Here is a 17,736-nt window from a genome sequence, read left to right on the forward strand (position 1 = left end):
ATTTACCAAGTAGTTAGAAAGCTTCGATGTTGACCGTCCCATAGCTAGTCATGGGCAAACTTGGGCCCTCCAGGGGTTTTGGACTTCAACTCCCACAATTCCTAACCGCCTCAGGCCCCTTCCTTTTCTCCCTCAGCCGCTTAAGCGGCTGAGGGGGGAAAGGAAAGGGCCTGAGGTGGTTAGGAATTGAGGGAGTTGAAGTCCAAAACCCCTGGAGGGCCCAAGTTTGCCCATGCCTGTCTTACCTGGATAATTTTCAAAATATACATAACTAATCCCAGTCTGTGGAAGGGGCCCTACACTGCCATATAAAATCCAGATTGTCTACTTTGAACTGGATTATATGGCAGCGTAGACTCATATAAAGTTCAAAGCAGATAATGTGGATTATCTGCTTTTGATCATCTGAATTATATGGTAGTGTAGAAGGGGCTATCGTACTTGTGCTAACAACAAAACCCTAGAATATAACTCTCCATATGGCATAGAATTTCTTGCAGGTGTCAAGTATATCTTGTGTGACGACTTAGCTTGTCTGGCATCTATGATCACTGAATTTAGCTTCTGATGTTTGGCCGCTAGCTACTCATGTTTGGAATTGTCCACCTGGTACACTATTCAATCTTCTTAGCCATTGGGGGAACAGAGGAAGGCATTGACCAGGAAGACTTCAATCCTTTCAGAAGGTAAGGAAGAAACGGTAAGAAAGGTGATGTTGAAACTTTTATCTGGACATCACCGTAAACAATGTTGTTCACCACTTAGTTCGAATGGAGAACTTCAAGGCCCAGTGCATGAGCCATCCTGAGGGCCTGGTGCATGAACACCCTCAGGTCACCAGCAGGAAAAGTTAGATCTATCTCCAATACCCTAGGGCAGGCATAAGCAAACTTTGACCCTTTAGGTGTTTTGGAGGGTCAAAGTTTGCCCACAATTCCTAACAGCCAGCTTGCCCATACCTGCCCTAGGGTCAAGAAACTAACACCAGAATGTCGATGCTGACATGCCTTCAATAATCATCCAATATATTTTTTTCACTAATTTTTATTCAACGAAACAAATCTGCAAACATACAAACAGAAGCATATACTGAAAAATATGAAAAAGTATCCCCCCCCCCCCACGAAGAAACAAGACAATACATTTTTTTCTTAATATATAAAACTGGACTACAACTCTAACAATGCTCAATCCAAAAGAATCATCCTAATCCAGTGGTTCTCAATCTGGGGTCCCCAGATGTTTTTGGTCTACAACTCCCAGAAATCCCAGCCAGTTTACCAACTGTTAGGATTTCTGGGAGTTGAAGGCCAAAAACATCTGGGGACCCCAGGTTTAGAATTACTGTATAATATTACACAAACTAACACTATTGCATACTATACACATGACAAAAAACAATCTATATGCTTTGTATTCAGCACACTGTGCCATACAGTTGCATGCAGTTATCCGACACCAAAAGGGCAGACAAGACCCTGGGCGAAGGGGTAGATAGTCTATTTCAGTGATTCTTAATCTGTGCGTCCACAGGTGTTTTGTCCTACAACTCCCAGTAATCCCAGCCAGTTTACCAGCTGTTAGAATTTCTGGGAGTTGTAGGCCAAAACACCTGGGGACCCACAGATTGAGAACCACTGGTCTATTGGTATAAGCGGTGAACAGAGATATTCTCTCTGGGCCCAAGATCAATGATAGTCACAGGAGAAATGAAGGTGAGCAGTTGAACACCTTGAAGTGTGGGAACTCACTGGAGATTGAGAGTACGAGAAGTTCAAGCAATGATCAGAACAGTCCCCACATCTCAAACGTGCTGGCGATATATGCTCAGAATGGAATGTCAACTGGTGAGTACACAACTCTAGTTGAGCCAACTTCAGAGTAAGGCTGTGAAGGAGGTCTTGGGACATCTCTTCAGGTTGTAGGAGAGTCCAACATTTCCCATTCCGAACGCCTAGCAGTCATCCATCATCAGGGGGACATGTCCCATTATGACGATCTGTCTAGGAGTAAAGCAAACAATGGTTAAGGAGACCCAACTGTTACAGTGACTACAGGAAGGTTGACAGAAACAGGAGATGAAGGATGTCTAGACATTTTTGACCTCACCTGTTTTTTTTATTTCACTCTTTCATCTTTTCGGGCTTGTAGCAGCACCCCAGGGTAGCTGGTTTTTCAGGAAATAACCTCAGAGTTTTGTTCTTTAAGAACCCTCCTCTTGCATTGAATGTTGGATGGCAGATTTCATCTACGAAGAGGATGGCAGGGAAGAAGGCAGGGCACCCTGAGGTATTGCCAAAGATGTTATGGTCTGAGCAGCCTGGTAGGGCCAAAGATATTAAAAACAGCTTTGAGGGAAGTGCCTATGAACCTGAGCGGTGTTTCAAAGATTTCAACACAGCATCATTCTTGGCCTCCTTTGGTTCTGAATGAGCAGCCTCCTCTTGCATTGAGCATTTGATGGGAGATTTCATTGATGGAGGATGATGGGACAGAAGGCAGGGCACCCAGAGATGATGCTGAAGGGGTTACAGGGAGTGGCCACTCTGTAAACTGAAGCAGAGATTATAGCAGTTAGAAGTTAAGCCAAAAAAACTAAAGAGATTCCTTGCAAAGCTGCTTTAGCAATAGACAAAAAGGAACTAAGGGGTTCTGACAGCAACAGGCATATTTATACCATCAGGAGGGTCGGCAAGGTTACAACCAAACATTCTATGCCTAGTGATTCTAAAAGGTTCTGTTTGTGTGATTCCCCAAGACCACAAACCAGAGACTAATATGACCATTGGACTAGAACTCTGGAAACTAGGTTTCAAATACCAGCTCTGCTATGGACAAACCCTCTGGGTGACCTTGTTCAAGTTGCACCCTTTCAGCCTCAGTGGGAAGAAAAGGCATATCCTCACTGAGTAAATCTTGCCAAGAAAAATCCATGAAAAGGTTGGCATAGGCTGGATGCAATTTCAAAACACACAACCATTGTTAAGAGAATTTGAAATGAACAGTTTTTATTGTCTGGTTTTATTTTGTCTTAGTACAGCATTGGGAGAAAGCCATTGTGGTATGTATGGCAGGAAACACAAGTTTTTTAGTGGAGGAATCCTGTGTCCATCTCTGTGTTTGCGGCTTTCCGGCAGCGTATGGAGAAAGCCAGTGTAGTGTATTAGTTAGAGTATCGAACTGGGACACTAAAGGACAAGACTTTGAATTCACGCTCGGCTGCGAAAACCTTTTAGGTGAGCTAGGGAAGTCACACTCTCTCAGCATCAAAAGAAGGCTCCATGTTAACACAAGCTCTCTCAAAGCTGTTAAAGGGGGAAAAAACCAATATTATCCTCTTTACAATACTTAAGAATCTTGTTATATCAGCTTGATGGCATCCATTAGCATTAGTCATCCTAAGGACTTAACTGGCTCTTAACTCCAGTTCTTTCAGTTTCAGATTATACAGCTCTTCCTCATGAACCCACTCCCCCTTTCTCTCTTTCTGAGGGCACATCTACACTGACCATATAATCCAGTTTGAAGCAAGCTAGCTAGCTTTGATGTTGAGCACCACCACCACCACCCTCCCTCGGTCAAAATGTTTAATTAACCAAGACTGTACTGCAGCGGAGAGTCCCGCAGGTAGTGGTAGTCTGAAGTTCGGTCAATTGGTCATGCAAACAGAATGGAGAAGCCCGGCAGCAGCTACCAGTGATACATCTTGCAACAATCTTTCCCCTTTTCATAATGAGTTTATTACAAAGTAACCCTTCAATAAACATGCACCACAGTGCGTTACCCTCTATATCTGACTCTATGTATCTTTCTTTGACTTTGTGGCTTTCTCTTCCCCTTTAGCCTCCAGAAGCCGGCCCTGGTAACCCCACAGCTCCCATGGCCTTCACAGCGGGGCTTCCCTCCTTCCTTTCCTTTTAATACCCCATCCCTGTACCTCAACTAACCCCTTAGCCAACCCTTGCCCCCCATGGATACCCTGGCCTCCTGTACGCCAGGTCCCCCTCGGTATTCACAGATCCCCTGTCTATGTGCTCCCCTAGCCCCATGGATACCCAGGCCTCTGTATGCTGAGTCCCCCTTGGTATCCAGATTCACATGTGTGTATGTTTAATATGTTATATTTTATGTCTTACTATAAAATTTTGGAGTATGAAACCACTCAGCAAGACCTTGGTGACCTTTCACCAGGACCTTTCAGGGATTCCCTCCAGTGATTCTTCTGGTCATCACCTCTCCACAAAGGACTTAAGCACCCATCATCTCTGGGACCAATCCATCTCTATTTGTCCCATAAACCCAGCTCCGCTCAGGACAACAGGATCCAGATGCCGGGCCAACTGTCCTTTGTGCAGCTACTTGTACATGACAAAAGACTTCTATTACCTGGCATTTTCTTCCCTGATACCAGGATGACTTGCCCCGCTTTCCACAATGATATTTCCTCTTTCCCAGGACTGGATTTGTTAATCCCATCACTTTGGACAATATACTATGTGGACTACTATGAACATGGGTCACTCACCAACAGAAAGGAACAATAAATAGAACACTTGTTTTGTCCCTCTGCTGGGACAACAGTAATCCTCTTGGAACATTTTACACTCCTTTGTCTGGACAACCATCCTGCCCCCTGTCAGCCATTGGATTGTGGGAATCTGCATTCGAAGTGGGGAATGCTCTCCGATTAGCTAGCGGGTGCCACAGTCCCACCTCCCAGAGGGAAAGCTCCCAACTGACCATGACGTCAATGCCGGCCCCGCCAATCAGCGCAAAGCTGGCTCCAACTGGGGCATAAGTGGGAAAAACAAAGGATTTGAATATATAATAATGTATGCTTTGCTTGTATGAGGGATCTCGGCTTCCTTTAGCGGCTTACCACAAGCTATCATCCAGCTGGATTGAAATAAAATACCTCAGTGGCTTCTTCTTCAACTTGGTGAGATTTTTTGATTGGGGAACATTGGGCTTCTTAGTCTTGCCAGGTGCACGGATACACAGGCAGCCCATTGCGAGTACCTGGTATCCGCGTAATGGGACTCAATATCCATGCTTCGGGTTTTGCTATCAGCAGCTGTTCTAAATTTCTCTATTTCAGCTTCAAATAGTGGTGGCTACAAAACACACCACCAAAGCACGCTATAGTGTGACTCAAGGACTTTAAAGCACATCAAGCAAAGTCAGGGAAAATTCCAAAATGAGTCCCTTAATGCACTTCAGCAAACCTCAAATGTAAACCACAATACATGGTGAAATCGGCTTCACAGAATGCAAAATGCATTGTAAACACCTACCAGCATTGGAGAACTTTGTAAAATTCGGAATAAGGGGTCAATGGGGCTGCTGAAAAATACCCCAATAGCATAACAGTTTGGGGGGGGGGAGCAGTTGATCCACTGAGACAGGTAATGAATTAACTCCACCACTAATTGTCACTTTCTTTTTTTTCCTACTTTATATACCTCTCAGCAGGGGAATGAAGAGGAAAAAACACATTCTCAATCTGGCTGTCAGGATGCAGACAGTGTGAATTATGGAACCAATTTGAGGTCAGTTTCCGAGGTTGTGTAATCATTTTTCTGGCCTCCAAACACATTATTGTAATCATCTGCACCGCAAACCCAGTTTCTGCAAACTCAGTTCCAAACCCACCTAAGTGGTTAATGTAGATGAATTCTACACTCCTTACAGTTCTTTTTTCTGTGAATTCCTTCTCACGTTAGAGTTCTTCTCTTAACCTTTTCCTCATGTTCAAGTCTAGCCACTTAATTCCTTAATTTTCCATATTACTCACCATCTAAGTATTTGGTTGTGATTTCTCACTATCTAAGAATAATCAGTTGTGTCTCCATTATTCTCTTATTCACCCCTTCAATCTCTGCCATTGGGTTATCCACAATTGGTTGTACTATTTTCCAAGGTAAACCCTTCAAGGAAACAAAGGCATGAAGCAGAACAGGAAATTTGAGGATACTTGAATCATGAACTTAAGAGCAGAGATAGAAAAGAGAGCCATCCAATATGGTAGAGGTTTTCAACCTGTGCATCCCCAAGTGTTTTGGCCTACAACACTCAGAAATCGGAGCCAATTTACCAGCTGTTAGGATTTCTGGGTATTGATGGCTAAAACATCTGGGAACCCACAGGTGGAGAACCACTGTCATATGGCAACGTTGTCTCTTCTGAGAGGTGTGAAGCCAACCCCACTTAATTTAAGACCATTCTCAGGGTCTTACCACAGATTGTCTCAGAATGTCTAATCACTCCTTCCATTCTCAAGCCTAATCTGGTTTCTCAGGAAAACTTCCCATCAGCTGAAAGTGGTTTCTCAAGAGAAAATGACTTTTCACTTCTTTCACTTTCCTCAGTTGCCTAGGAACGATCATAGGAATCCAAAACATCGGCCTCACCTGCTTGCAATTCTCTCCTAACACTGACAGACTCATTACTTTGAGCCTCATCAAACTCCTCATCCCCTGAAATGTCAGAAAAATCTTCTACTGCTTGCTGAGCTATAACAGTTTATTACCCCAGGATCACTTATTTGTTTCCCTGTTACTTTGGTGATCATCTTACTGCTTATTTTGTTGTTGTTTTGCACCTCGTGGATTTAACTCAGAAATAATTTCAATGAGATCAGAGCTTCTGTCTAAAGTGAATTCTGCTTGTTTTCTTGTGACTTGGACGATTTTTTACCTTGCCTTGAATGTTTACTTCAGAAATCACCTTACTGAGATCAAGGTTTCTATCAGAAGAGGATTCTCATTATTTTCTTGAGATGATTCCCTACTTTTCCTCAGTGTTTTTACCTTGGGGATCCCACTTTGAACTGGATTATATGGCAGTGTAGACTCATATAATCCAGTTCAAAGCAGATAATGCGGATTATCTGATTTGATAATCTGGATTATATGACCATGTAGAAGGGGCCTGGACCTCAGGGTGATTCCCTTACATGTGAACTTGTGTTTGAGTGGATTCTTGGTATATGTAGCCTGACTACAATTTAGACTTTATAGAGAGCCAGAGACAGGTTTAAAGCAATAACAAGAGTAGGTTTATTAAATACTATAAATTTAGTTTAAAATGTATTTTATGTTCCAAGACACCAAAGATCTGTTGTGTGTGTGTGTGTGTGTTTTAATTATATGCATTTGCTCTGTTTAAATTGTATTGCGTCATGTCTGCTGTTAGCCACCTGGAATCCCTATATTATGAGACAAAGTGTAATGTGGGTTGCAATGTGAGCCGTATGTTGTTAAATGAGTTTGTCAAATGTTTTGATACGGCCGATAAGCTATTCAATAAATGTAAACATAAATGAGAAAAGGTGGAATAAAAGTAAATAAAAATAATAAATAAAAATATAGATAGTTCTCCTTTTAAAATCAAATCCAAATGTTTTTGTATTTCAGCTTCAGTTCCTGTCTCTTATCTGCTCAAAGCTGTGTTAACTCCACATTAGTCTCACAGAGACAAGCCTCTGCATTTTAATACTTTCTGTTCCCCCCACTTTCACGACCTTCTTGACCTTAGTCTGGCCACTTTTAAGTCATGTCTGCCTTGTACTTTCCTCACAGGTATCGCCTATATAAAATGGTGAACATCTAAAACAAATACTGGAGAGAGCCTAAGGATCTGTGAAATTGCAGGAGGCTATGCAGCAGGGTATGCCTACAATCAGCATATGGCAAAAATCAAGGTTTGCTTCTTTGGATTCTGCCCTCCGTCCATATTTTCAGTGGCTGATTGTGTCTGTTGATGCAGATCCTGTGGATATAGAGGGCTGGCCGTACTACATTAGATCCTCAAGTCTAAATAAATATAATAGAATACAAAAGCCAGAATCATTCACATCACAGTATTTCCAACTTTAATGCATGGTTGTGAAAGCTGAGCAATGGAGAAAATCAACTCATTTCAAATGTGGAATTGCAGGAGAGTTACACAGTTGCTACCAACTTCCTAAAAAAAACAGTTTAAAATCAAATAAGGACTGAATCTTCTCTAGTGGTCACATGTCTAAACCTTAGGCTGTAATGCTTCAAGCATATCCTCAGATGGTATGAATCACACCAAAACACGTTAATTCTGGTTACAGCAGAAGACGGCAGGAAAAGAAAAATATCCCCTTAAGGGAGGATTGAACCAAGGAAACAATGCTCCTGATTAGGACTGTTAATAACTAGGGATCTTAGAAGTGTCTCATTTATAGGGTTGCTGAAAGCTGAAGCCAAGTTGATGGCAAACAACAAGGGTAATGGCAATAACAATACTGACCTGAACTCCATTCGTAGTTTCAATGCGTAATACATTCCGTACTGGCCCTTTCCTGTTGTGAGGATAGTAGCAAAGGAATTGCACTTTTCTACCAATATTGCTTTTTCAAAATGTGGACCAATGAAGCTTTTTTAGAGCGTAGGAGTCCACTCTGTTATTATTATTATTAATATATTATTATTATATTTATATTTATTGATATCCCGCTTTATCTCCCCAAAGGGGGCTCAAAGCAACTTGACATAAAAGCATTAGCACAGAATTTAAAATATATAATGTTCTGGTCTGGAGAGTATAGTACATGAAGCCTTGAAGGTATACTAGATTTGCTAGATACCTGAAGGATAAATCAACTCTAATACAGATGCTACAACTGGAACACTTTGGTCAATTGATGTAACAACTATTTGGCTATTTTTTGTGGGGTGATTTCCAGGTATTGCAGTCTGTGATTTAGATAAGGCTCTCCAAAAAGGAACCCAACTATGTATTTTTTCCTTTCTTGCTATAACATCTATCCTATAGATGGGGGTTCAGCTGGTTAGATCCAGGTGGTTAATATTGCCTCCTTTGGGAGGAGATACCATCTGTCTTGAAGAATTTAGTTATGTGAATGCTCCTTTAAGAGCTGGAAGAACTATTGTCTACTCAGAATAGTTGTAGCAAGGTCTTCAAGTTGATGATGGTTGTATCACTCCAGCTACTTTTGACCAGGACTCATTTAAATTTCAGTTTTGGAGTAGCAGCCTACAGAGTGAGAGATGTCAGGGCTGGTGTGTCACTATTGATTCTCCTGGACATTCTGAAGGTTTTTGATGCCACTCACAGTTGTGTAACTAAGTAAGAAGGTAATTAGGTGCAGCTTTGAACCCAGTAGGTTGACTGGGGGTCCCAGAGGGTGGCTGGCTACATTTGACATTTGTCTTGCAAAGCATATAACCATGATTTGTGTTCTTTCCACACACACACACCAATGGAGAAATGCTTTGTTACCTACATATCTATACACATACTAAAACTGAAAATATGTATGTGTGTATGTGGCTGGGGTGTCCATTTACACAGATAAGCTCCTGCCGCCACAAACAGCTATAGCTCCCACTACTCAGGAGACACCAATGGCCCTCCCTCCAATGATATTGCAGGTTATAGTGAGCGCCATGAACATATCCAAGAGCCCTGCCAGTGTCTTCCACAAACACCATACTGCCCACCACCCAAGTGAAGGCTTTCATTCGGGGACAATTTCATCATAGATTTTCTGTTTTTCCTCCACCACAGACATCCTAGTGTTTCTTACTCTCTCCATTGGTATGGAATTAGCATGACCCTGCCAACTGCCTCTTCCATAACCCTTTCCTATTCTTTTCTATGGTACACAGCAAACAGAGGAAGTGATCAGCAACTGAACATACTAGAGAGGTTTGGGGAGAATTCACCATGATTTATAGGAGTTGTAGGTACTGGGATGTATAGTTTACCTGCAGTCTAAGAGCACTCTGAACTCCACCAACGATGGACCTGGAACTAACTTGGCACACACAAAAAATACTGGAGGTCTTTGGAGGGATTTATAGGAGTTGTAGTTTACCGACATCCGGAGCGCAATATGAACCCAAACAACGGTGGATCTGGACCAGAATTGGTATGCATACCCGATATGCCCAAATTTGAATACTGGGGTTTTTAAGGGGAATTAGCCTGGACGTTTTAGAGTTGTAGGTACTGAGATTTATAGTTCACCTGCAATCAATCAGGACTTAGAATTCCACCAAAGATGGAATTGGACCAAACTTGATACACAGAACCCTAATGAGCAGCAAAAAGTACTGGAGTCTTTGAGGGAAATTCACCTTGATTTGGGGGAGTTGTAGTTCACTTACATCCAGAGCATTGTGAACCCAAACATTGATGGATCTGGACCAAACCTGGCACACATAACTGATAAGCCAAAATTTTATTACTTGAGAGGTTTGGGGGGAACTGACCTTCCTTTCTGGGAGTTATAGTTCACCCACAACTAGGGAAACTGTGACCTCCACCAATGATGGACCTGGACCAAACTTGGCGCACAGAACCCCCATGACTAACTCAACCTACTGAAGGGGTTTAAGGGGACTGACTCACCATATTGGGAGTTGTAGTTTACCCTACAGCCAGAGAGCACACTCAACCCCACCGATTATGCATCTACAGCAAACTTGCCCAACATAACAAATTTCAAGTACAGATGGAGTTTTTCGGGGCTAACCTGGCATGACATGAGGTATAGTTCATCCACAAACTTATGCATTTTGTACAATTGAAAACCTGACTTTTTCAAATTGTCTGGGTAACGCCGGGTACCCAAGTTAGCATATATATATATATATATATATATATATATATATATATATATATGCATGCATGTAACTATGTTTCACAAAGCTACTACGTGTCTTGATGGATCTAAGCCAAATTTTGTACACATACATTTGATTGTGCAATTTAAAATACTGGTGGAGTTTTAAAAAAGTGAATCAAAAACAAACAAACAAATATGTATGTCACTATGTCGCTTTCATACACTCTAAAAGCTTTTGATTCCATCTCCTGAGCTCCAATCAACCAATGACTATTTTACCTAATACAATTGCTCTGTGAAGGGACCTCACTGAAAATAAGATGTAATCCCAGGACCACCTCCCCAATGCAGTTGGAAATGAGAAAGGTGACAAGCAAGGTTGCATACTGGCCCCACTATTTAACTTCTACATCAGCTTCATGGTGGATCATCTTCACAGCATGGACTTCCATCCCCCAAAGCCTGTGGGAAGACATATCTCCACCTTACTTTAAACAGATGATGCAGCACTATTCTCAAGAACACCTATTGGCCTTAAAAGAGCACTGAGAGCACTAACAATACTGAAACGTGCATCAGCTACAACTTAACCACCAGAAAACCAAAGTCATGGCATTTGCCAAAAGACCGAAGAGTCACTCCTGGAGCACTCCATGAGCAAGTCCCATGTTTCAAATACCTGGGAGTAGTTCTCAAATCTAGTAGTAGCAGAAAAGCCCGTGGAGATCATGTGGCTGAGTTTGTGCAAAGGAGCTCAATTGCTATTCTAAAATACCTCAAATCAAGAGGTGGCCACTTCATACCTGCAGCACCAAACTATTTGAAGCCACACCAGTAGCACAACTCCTGTATGGAGCCCAGCTAAGTCGCTTCTCCAGTTTTGCCCTTCTAGAGTTTGTGCAATCAAACATTTTAAGATTGGCCTTGCAAGTACCAAAATGTGTATCCAATGCTATCCTGCAACTAGAAACACGCTTCATGAAAATGGAGGCCAGGGTGTGGATGGTGGTTATACTCAACTACAGGTTCAGATTATCCCTTTCTCTCCTTGGTCTTGCCCCACTAACTATGAAGGATGACTTCCAATCCACATGGAAACTGGCAGTAGAAACTAAAAACTCATATCTGGGCTTTTCTCCAAGGTTGCTACTCAGTATGGGATATGATCAAGCCCAAGAGCTCATTACACAGACACAGAGCGGCAATTGGATCTAGCAGCATGCCAACCTTTATTGTTAACAAAGCAAGTAGATACCTCGCCTCCCCTGTGGTATACTTAACAAATCTAGAGGTCCCTAACCATTGGAGGGCCTTTACCCTGGCACGATGTCATGCCTTCCCATTAGTTGTACTTGAGGGTCAATATCGGACGACTCCCTACTTGGAGAGACTCTGCCCCTGTGGCTCTGGACACATAGAAACAACTGCCAATGTGCTCCTCCAGTGCTTGTTTTACAGAGACATTCAAACTAGACTCATCTCACCATTGCTATATAAACACCCAGGGAACTCAGGACAATTTTATACCACCCTGTTGCTTTCAGATACCAACTCTGTTACAACCTATAATGTTTTAATATACTCCTGTAGCTTAGATTTTAGCCTAGATTTTAATGGTTTCAATGCATTATGCTTTTATGAGAAAGTGCTACATTCTCCTTATGCTGGTCTATGACTAATAAAAGAAAGATTTGAGATTATGTCACTATGCAGCACTCAGATGCAACCACAGGAGGGCAGTCTATGGATAGAGAGTGATGACAAATGAAAGAGAACTAGAATTTCAGCAGGGAAACACTTTAGGAGTCCCTTTCAGAGAGCTAGTGGGTTGCCATGGAGACATTATAAGGGAGACCTTCTCAAAGGGACAGGCAAAGATGGAAGTAAGCTGGAGAAGGGAGAAAGAAGTCCTTAAGACGACAAAACTTGGGTAATCATTCAGTTCTTTGCAGAATCCTATATTTATTAAATACATTTAAATTTGTATGGGGTTATATTTTAAATTCTTTTTAGAATAGATAACGATCAGAGTATAAAATGTCCAATGTGGCTTTTGGACTCTCCAACATTCCTCCAAAGGCTGGCATCCCACTGAAAAGCCTGATCTTTCAAGGTAACCATTCAAAATAAACGCCAGTACAACACTTTGCATCCCTCCAAAACTTTGTTAGATCAACAAATAAGGCGGTGCAAGCCTTCAGGCTCTTGAGCATGCTTATCTCTATGCAGATGACACACAACTCTACTACTCTTTTCCACTCTCCCCAGATTCTGGAGTGGTGCCTGGCAGCTGTGATGACCTGGATGAGGGCCAACAAGGGGAGGCTTAATCCAGACAAGACAGAGATCCTCCTGGTCAGTCACGAGTCCAATCGGGATATAGATGGCAGTCTATGCTTGATGGGGCTACACTCCCCCCAAAGACACAGGTTCGCAGTCTGGGGGTTCTCTTAGATTCATCACTGACGCTTGAAGCTCAGTAATCATCAGTGACTGGGAGCGCCTTCACATAATTAAAATTGGTGCGCCAGCTGTGACAGTGCCTTTAAAAGTCTAACTTGGCCACAGTGGCTCACGACATCTAGAATGGACTACTGCAATGCACTCTACATGGGGCTGCCTTTGAACACGGCACGGAAACTGCAGTTGGTGCAAAGGTCGGCGACCAGATTACTAACTGGGGCTAGCTATAGGGAGCATAACATGTACCTATTAAAGCAGCTCCACTGGTTGCTGATGAGTTTCCAGGCCCAATTCAAAGTGCAGGTTATTAGCTACAAAGCTCTATACAGTTCGGGTCCAACCTGTCTTTGAGAATGCATCTCCTTCTATGAACCGGCACAGCCTGAGATCTGCCAGGGAGGCCCTCCTTTCGGTCCCACCACTATCCCAAGTACGGCTGGTGGGGACGAGAGGGCCTTCTCAGTGGTGGTGTCTCAGCTCTGGCATACCCTCCCTTGAGAGATTAAGTTAGCCTCCACTCTTCAAGCTTTTCGGTCTAGACTAAAAACATGTTTTTTTTAGACAGGCCTTTGACCTTGAGTAGATTTTAATGATTAGACATGAGGACTTAGTTATTGCTTCATTCCAGCACTTGGATTGCTAATTTAAGACTGCCAGTTTTATCCGCAGGCATCGCTGCATTTTATTAATTTTAAATTTGTTATTATGTGTCATTTATGCACGTTTGCTGTTGTAAATTTATGTTGTTATAGTCTATATGTTTATGTATTGTTTATTTTATGTTCAGCCCTTGTAGTGTTTCTGTGAGTTGCCCCGAATCCCTTCGGGGAGATGGTGGCGGGGTGTAAATAAAGATTATTATTATTATCATCATCATCATCATCATCATCTTGAGCTAGATTGTGCATTTAGTGCCTTTATTTTGTTAAATGTGTTATACTCACAGATCCCATGATTCCATAACATTGAGCCATGCAGTTAAAGTGATGTCAAACTGCATTCATTTTGCAATGTAGATGCATCCTCCAACAGCAAACCCTGGCTTATTGTGACAACTGTATGCTAAATTTGCTGGGTGCAGGAGGTTTATCACTGTCTTCTTATGGGCTCAATAGCATACTTGCACAAACACTTTGTGGCACCTTAAAAAACTGTAGATCTATCATGCCACATGGTAAAGCACTAGGTTACCTCAACACTCCTTTTTGGCCTCTGTAATAATGATCATAGAATCACAGATTACAAAGGGGCCATAAAAGCCATCCAGTCCAACCCCTGCCAAGTCTGAATTCACCACTAAGTAAAGGCAAAGATTTCTCCTTACATTAAGTCTAGTTGAGTCTCACTCTGGGGAGTGGTGCTCATCTCAATTTCTAAGCCAAAAAGCCGGCGTTGTCCGTAGATGCCTCCAAGGTCATGTGGCTGGCATGACTGAATGGAGCGCCTTTACTTTCCCGCCGAAGCAGTACCTTCTGATCTACTCACATTTGCATGTTTTCGAACTGCTAGGTTGACAGAAGCGGGGGCTAATAACGGGAGCTCATCCCATCCCATGGATTTGAACCACTGACCTTCCAGTCAGCAAGTTCTACAGCTTGGCAGTTTAACCCGCTGTACCTCTGCGACCACCACTAAAACATTCCCAAAACACAATTGTTTAAAAATCTCCAAAGACATAGAGTCTACCACCATCCAAGGCAGTCCAGTCCACTGTTGAACAATTCTTACACAAAAATAAGTTTTTCCTGATATTTAGGTGGGATCTTTTTTTTCCTTGTAATTTGAATCAATTACAAATAGCCCTCCACATTTGCAGGGGTTAGAGCAGGCATGGGCAAACTTCGGCCCTCCACGTGTTTTGGACTCCAATTCCCACAATTCCTAACAGCCTACTGGTTGTTAGGAATTGTAGGAGTTGAAGCACAAAACACATGGAGGGCTGAAGTTTGCCCATGCCTGGGTTAGAGGCATAAAATCTCCCAAATGAGAAAACCTAAAAATAAAAAATGGCTTCTTTTTAACCGGGCATGATAGAGATTTCTATTGAGGCATTCTCTAGGAATTTCTAGAAACTCTGACTTTATGCAACTTTAGGAAGTTGCACTGGAGGACCTAGAGATTCTATAGATGTTTCTAGGTCCTTCAGCATAATTGGATGAAGTTGAGCATAGTAGAGGAGCTAGAGGTTTCTACAGAGAACATTTTAAATAAAATCTGTAAATAATCAAATCTGCAAAAGTCAAAACCACAAATGTGAATGCCTTCTGCATTTTGTTGTTGTTTATTTGTTCAGTCGCTTCCGACTCTTCGGGACTTCATGGACCAGCTCTCGCCAGAGCTCCCTGTCGCCACCCCCAGCTTCTTCAAGGTCAAGCCAGTCACTTCAAAGATACCATCCATTCATCTTGCCCTTGGTCAGCCAAAAATATGGAGGACTCCACGTGAGTTAGACACATCTCCACCCACTGACACCAATATTTGGAGTATTCGAACTTGTTACCAGTACTAACGTTGCCACCAATGTTATGTTCAGGAGCCTCCTCTGTATTAGGATATTTAGAGAGTCACATGAGACACTTTATGTGAGGAAAAACAAGAAGCTGTTGTTTATTTGTTCTTAAACAGTAAAGATGTGTAGCGGTTTCAATAACAAGTTAGGCTTTTCTCTTACAAAGGATGGTTTTATAACTTGAATTCTGTGGAAATATGTTCCTTCACACAGGAAATACAAACAGGACAATTTAAACCTTTAAATCCACTTCTCCTGGGATTTAACACCAGCAGTCTAAACTATAGAGTCTCAATACAGTTCTCAGCCTATTCTTCCCTGACGGCTTTTAACTATATTCCTCAAAGAGGTATCTCTCTAATAACAATTCCCAAAACTATATCTTCACACTCCAAACATCAACCAACAAACCCCCTAAGTGAAAAGAATAATTCTCTGACTCCATAGCTCCAACTGTCACTTTGGCCCCGCCCATCTCCATTGCTAAGCAACTCTCACCATTTACATCAGCCAATCAGACTGCACTTCCAGTAATGGCTGCCTGATCACTCCTCCCCCTTGCTCTGCTTAGCTTTTGCAAGCAAGGTCTGAAACTACCTATACACCAACCTTGTAAGGTAGGCTAATCAGTTACACTCTCCTCCCAAGAAGTAACCGTCTTCTGATTTCCTGGCTGCAGTCTGTGTATGCAGTAATCTTCGCACCTAGAAATATAGTCTGTTGCTGCCTCCACGCTTTCTCCCTCTATTTGCCATTTATCAATCAATCTGGTTGCCAAAATCTTGGTTTTCTTGATGTTTAACTGCAATCCAACTTTTGTACTTCCTTCTTTCACCTTGGTTATAAGCTCCTCCTCGCTTTCAGCCATCAAAGTGGTATCACCTGTATATCTGAGGTTGTTAATGTTTCTTCCAGCAATTTTAACTCCGTCGTTGTCTCACTCGTTCAGTCGTTTTCGACTCTTCGTGACCTCATGGACCAGTCCACGCCAGAGCTCCCTGTCGGCTGTCACCGTCCCCAGTTCCTTCAAGGTCGAGCCAGTCACTTCAAGAATACCGTCCATCCATCTCGCCCTTGGTCGGCCTCTCTTCCTTTTTCCTTCCATTTCCCAATTTTAACTCCAGTTTTGGCTTAATCAAGCCCTGCACACCGCACAATGTGTTCTGCATACAAGTTGAATAGGTAGGGTGAGAGGATACATAACTTCAGGTATTACGACCATCCCAGAAACTAATGCAGCTGTCCCTTGCAATGTCGTGCTATGGGAATCATAGTGAAAACTTCTCTGTTCTACTACTAAGTCTATTTTACACTATCAGGTTGTAAAGCAGGGGTCCTCAAACTTTTTAATTTGAGGGCCGGTCCACAATCCTTCAGACTGTTGAGGGGCCGAATTATCATTTTAAAAAAATACAAACAAATTCCGATGCACACTGCACATGTCTTATTTGTAGTGCAAAAACAACATCAACAACAAGAAGAACAATGAAAGAACAATACATTATTTAAAAATAAAAACAATTTTAACCAACGTACATTTATCAGGATTTCAATGGGAAGTGTGGTCCTGCTTCAGGCCAATGAGATAGTCAAGTTAATTAGGGTTGTTGTTGTTGTCGTGTGCCTTCAAGTCATTTCAGACTTTGGGCGAGCCTTAGTCTAAAATTTATTATTTATTTATTTATTTACTGCATTTATTTACTACATTTGTATCACACCCTTCTCACCCCAAAGGGGACTCAGAGTGGCTTAAAAATTATATGTACATACAATATATTATATTATTAGCATAGCACAATATTAGCATTATATAGTACTATATTGAACTATACCACTATACTGTAATATTATTAGTAATATTATATGTAATATAGAATATATAATTAATATTATTATATGGTATTATTATTAGTGTTATATTGTATTACGTTATAATATTATCAATATTATATGTATATACAATATATTATATTATAAAACTGAGGGCGGGGGCCAGGTAAATGACCTCGGAGGGCCGCATCTGGCCCCTGGGCCTTAGTTTGGGGACCCCTGTTGTAAAGGCTTTAACTGCAGATCTACATCATTACACAATCATATCTCAGGAAAGCTACAGCCATGTACCGCTAGGTGTCTCCTGAAG

At 42.0% G+C, this 17,736-nt stretch overlaps 2 long non-coding RNA genes across 3 annotated transcripts in view; one reads left to right on the forward strand and one right to left on the reverse strand.

Annotated features, from left to right (window-relative positions):
• The first annotated feature begins 222 nt into the window (after nt 1-222).
• On the forward strand, nt 223-13,963 carry LOC134300026 (uncharacterized). Of its 2 annotated transcripts, XR_010007287.1 has the most exons (4): nt 2,530-2,940; nt 5,470-5,549; nt 7,581-7,702; nt 12,893-13,963. It is a non-coding gene; the product is annotated as an uncharacterized LOC134300026 (long non-coding RNA). The 2 variants fall into 2 exon arrangements; XR_010007288.1 differs by lacking the exons at nt 2,530-2,940; nt 12,893-13,963 and adding an exon at nt 223-686 and having other exon boundaries at nt 7,581-8,392.
• Nucleotides 1,035-17,736, reverse strand: part of LOC134300027 (uncharacterized) — a 35,597-nt gene continuing 18,895 nt past the window's right edge. The window contains exons 2-3 of the long non-coding RNA XR_010007289.1: nt 2,110-2,553; nt 1,035-2,003 (exon numbers count right to left, since the gene is read on the reverse strand). This is a non-coding gene — a long non-coding RNA (uncharacterized LOC134300027). The remainder of the gene's footprint in view (nt 2,004-2,109; nt 2,554-17,736) is intronic.

Source organism: Anolis carolinensis, chromosome 6 (assembly GCF_035594765.1).
Source record: "Anolis carolinensis isolate JA03-04 chromosome 6, rAnoCar3.1.pri, whole genome shotgun sequence".
In the NCBI taxonomy this organism is placed as follows: domain Eukaryota; kingdom Metazoa; phylum Chordata; class Lepidosauria; order Squamata; family Dactyloidae; genus Anolis; species Anolis carolinensis.